At 42.1% G+C, this 4,408-nt stretch overlaps 1 pseudogene; it reads right to left on the bottom strand.

Moving 5' to 3' along the window:
* Positions 1-1,086: 1,086 nt before the first annotated feature.
* Positions 1,087-1,988, bottom strand: LOC149256227 (galactinol synthase 1 pseudogene; annotated as a pseudogene).
* Positions 1,989-4,408: the final 2,420 nt, after the last annotated feature.

The raw sequence follows: 4,408 nt of genomic DNA, 5'->3' as shown, positions 1-4,408 counted from the left end.
TCACATCAAAGGTTGACATAAGCCTTGTTTGGTTGGTGGGATCCATTTTGAGGTACTATGCATAGCTTTGGGATTTTAACCTTTCATTTCTGGCCTTTATTTCCTTGTACTTTCCTCTGATATACTGGTCTTGGTCAGCTAGAATCCTGAATGAGGACACTTCCACACTTTTCTGTCTTTCCAACATCTGAGCATGTGATGTGGAAGGTTCTTGTGTTCCTCCAGAGGGAGTAGCATGCCTATTCCTGTTAAGAAATTGACTGCATAACATAAATAATTACCGAAAGGAATAAATATAAAAATAACCAGCGACAACCATAATCACATAAACACAAATGTTTATCCGGGAAAACCCCAAATCCGAGGAAAAACCCAACCTAATGATATCTCATTAGCATTGGCCAAAAACCCTGGCCAATCTGACCAAGTTAGCCTTCACAACTCACCTCCAGGCCTACATTACAATGAAGTCCTTCCAACCTTTTATAAGCTCCATTACATATATTACCATGGGCAGAAAACTATGAGTGCACAATAACATGTGCCCCAAAAACATCAATTTTTATCTAGTCAACTTTGACTCTATCCCAAGTCAAGTTTATCTAACAATTCCCCCCTTAAACTTGACTTGGGGTTCCTTGACTAACTCCAGCTAAACCTGCTAAGTGAGATAATCCCGCTCACTCTAGCTCTTACCCCCCTCAGAGTTTTTTTTTACCCGGGGTATTGTTAACCCGACATCCCCCCTATCACCTAGGTCTAACCAGATTTTACTAATGATTATCCAGGGGTACACATGCCTTACCGGGTCTTATAGTAGTATGCCCATATACATGCAATAATTTTGACTTCATTAATTTTTATTTTTTTTTGCTGCTGCTACTCTGATCCCTCCTCTCTCAATTATGGGCATCCTTGTTTCATTTCTTTGTTGCCTTCTTGCCAAGTTTAACTACCTTTAATTTCTGAGATGAGTCCTTCAAACCCTCGCCTGGGGTGACTTCACCAGGAGGCCTTGATCTAGATCTGGAGCGTGATAACATGCGATGCTTCTTGTTCTTGTTTGGTTGATCTATATCCATAGCATCAACATTCTCTTCCACTCCACTTCTTTACCAACATATTTATATCTTCTCTGTGCATATTCTCATCCTTACCTATGTACCTCCATGGCTTTGATCCGGCAGCGCAGTAATGGACAACTTTCACTCCATCCAAATCCACGTTCTCCTGGTGGCGCCACAGCATGGCCAAGACTAGATTGTACACCAAGGGAATTGGTTTGTACACCTTGTTAAAGAACATGTTCAAGAATCCTCCTCCGCGAAGGCCATGGGAGGGGTGACCCTTAGGGTTTCAAGGAGTGTATCGTACGTTAGCTTGCTGGGCTCAAACACGAACATGCCCGCATTAAAGTAGAGGGAAGGGGGATGTCCTAATTCCTCTAGCCACTGTGCCTTCTCCGGGCACTGCTAGCAGTAACCGATCTCGTACTACCGAGTGTGGCTCCATGTCTTTTCGCAAAAGCAGTCCATTGCAGCATAGAAATGGTTGTCCGAAAGATCGAAGAGGTGATCGATGTTCTCATACACTTGAATGTCTGCATCCAGGAATATAAGCTTGCTATATTCCTGGAACTCCCATATTCAGAGCTTGGAATAATTGATGACATAATAAGCCATGGCAAACTGGACCTCGTTCTCTGGAGGATAGATGGGCTCAATTTCATGAACAATGCAACCCTGACTCCTCAGAAGCTACCTGTGTTTATCGGGAACATCTGGAAGAACGGCTACGATGAGGGGATACGCCGAATTAACCTTTTGCAGGCCTTTTACAAGGTCGACAACTCCCTTGATGTAGTCGCCTACGCCAGCCAAGAATGTCACAAAAGCTCTCTTTGTGTATACGGTGTGCAGGCCGCTCACCGCCATCGCCTTACCTCCGGCAATGTTGATCAATACCTCAGCCGTTACCTCTGGAGCCATCTCTACTCCCTGAAGCACAAATCTCTCTCTGAACAAGAAGATGAACCAGAAAACCTTACCTCACAATTACTAAGGAAGAAAATGCCGCTCAGTGAGTGAACTCTGCTTTTTCAACTCCCAGGTTATGTGTTTGAATCCCAGCCATTCCCGCAGCAACAACTGCTCCTCCTCCTCCTGATCCTCTACCTCTAGTCTCTTCGCCTGCAACAACTCTTTCGTGCTGCCATCACCTGCAACAACTCTCTCATGGCCGCTACAGATTGTATCTTCCTCGCCTTTCTCCACATCTTGAGCGTGTGAGGAGACGTGCACATACAGGAAAAACCTAAAAGACACAGCCACAGCACCAGCAACCCTTTTCTAGATCACATCTGACCAAATCTGCCTTCTTCAGATATATATCCCAGATCTGTAAAACGTTGCATTGATCTCATCAGGCCCTATAAACCCTTGGCATCAAAGAATCCCTTTGAAGCCAATATCTGGCTCTGATACCAATTGTTAAGAAATTGACTACATAACATAAATAATTACCGAAAGGAATAAATATAAAAATAACCAACAACAACCATAATCACATAAACACACATGTTTATCCAGGAAAACCCCAAATCCAAGGAAAAACCCAACCTAATGATATCTCATTAGCATTGGCCAGAAACCCTGGCCAATCCAACCAAGTGAGCCTTCACCGCTCACCTCCAGGCCTACATTACAATGAAGTCCTTCCAGCCATTTATAAGCTCCATTACATATAACACCACGGGCATAATATTATGGGTGCACAATACCATGTACCCCAAAACCATCACTTTTTATCTGGTCAACTTTGACTCTATCCTGAGTCAAGTTTAACTAACAGTTCCCTTCTTTCTCTGTGCTTGTGGCTCCAATTGTTTCTTCTGTGAATTCTTGCTCGGAGAAGGGATTTAACCTTTTCCTTTTGACATATGTTTGTGAAATGGCTCTGCTTGAAGGAGTGGCCTCCTACCTATCTCTTTTGAGGTTTCTCTCCTCATTGAGAGGTGTTTGCAGGATAGGGGGAGTACTCATGATGGTCTCTAGCAGTCTTGTTTGAGTCAATTCTTTTGATAAGTCTGGTTGTCCTGACTCTTCTTGCACCCGGGGTATTTCTTCTGCTTCTTGTTCAATGTGTGCTTGTGATTCCCTTTGGGCTTGAGATTATCCTGGTACCTGTATGAAAGACCCTTCATCAAGTCTCCTCTCTAGATTAATTAATGCATTTTCAACAGTAGCTTCAGTGCTATCTCTGTCTACTAGAGTATTCTCCACCCATTCCAACTGATTTGCATATTTTTCTATCTCAGGGATTCTGTGGTGGATATAGGGAGACAACTTGTTTTTCTATCTTCTATTGAAGATGAAAGCAAAGGGGTCATATCTCCATATGAAGCTTTGTTTCAGTTTGAGCCTTTGAAGGATTTCTTCTTCTTCTCTTCTAGCTTCTCGACTATTGCACACAAAGGGGCGTAGTTGATCTTTGATTCTGAGTTGAGCCTTCTTTTTGGCTTTCAAAAAATGTACCTCATCTGAGTTGATTATTTGCCTATAGTACTCTAGAGCAAATAACCTCATTGGGAGGTATCTAGGTAACTTGTATGGTGCTAACTCACAGCCATAGATTATGATTTTAGTGTGATTTTGGTACAAGTACCAATCTCCCACTTTGTGTTGCTTTGACAGCTGCAGGTTCCTCCTGATATCTGAACTGATTCTTGAGGGAGGACTTCCTAGCAGCATGGTCACTAAGGATGTACAAAGATATCTATGAAGTATGTGTATGGATATGGTGATTCATATTTGTGGATCAAAGGAGTCCAAAAGACTATTGACCTAGGGTTGCCTCTGGTATCAAGCTTTTGAAGAGTAAATGGGAATTTATCAACTTGATAATATAAGAAAAGGTGGTACAGAACTGAAGAATAATTAAACACTCTTCCATTGCTCATTCTCAAGAATTGATCATGAATTTTATCTGCTATGAACTTGGCATAATCATACATGATGGCAGGAGGTTGTCTTGTGGTAAAAATGGACATGAAAGCTAGAATGATTTAATCAACATACTCACTTATAGTATAGCGTAAGACACTAGATATCATTGACACAATGTCCTGGCAAAGTTTAGAAAATATGGTCCACATGTATGGGGGAGGATCCTTTGGAATATGTTTCTCTTCCACAATAAAGGTCTGGAACATTTCAGCAAGTCTGGCAGGGGTAATCTTGGGGAACTTCTCTAGCAGGTCTCCAATAGAAATGGGGGTCAAATTTTGTCTTGGTTGCAACTACAGCATTTCATTGATGGAATCATTAGTGATGGTAAAGAATACATCCTGGTTTGGAGACATCACTGCTCTTTGATTGGGGCTGTAATTGGTATGGCAATAATGAACAAT

This window comes from Pinus tabuliformis, chromosome 7 (genome assembly GCF_031772625.1).
Source record: "Pinus tabuliformis cultivar Carrire ecotype Pingquan chromosome 7, CPIR1, whole genome shotgun sequence".
In the NCBI taxonomy this organism is placed as follows: Eukaryota; Viridiplantae; Streptophyta; class Pinopsida; order Pinales; family Pinaceae; genus Pinus; species Pinus tabuliformis.
This window is presented reverse-complemented; position numbering and strand designations above follow the sequence as displayed.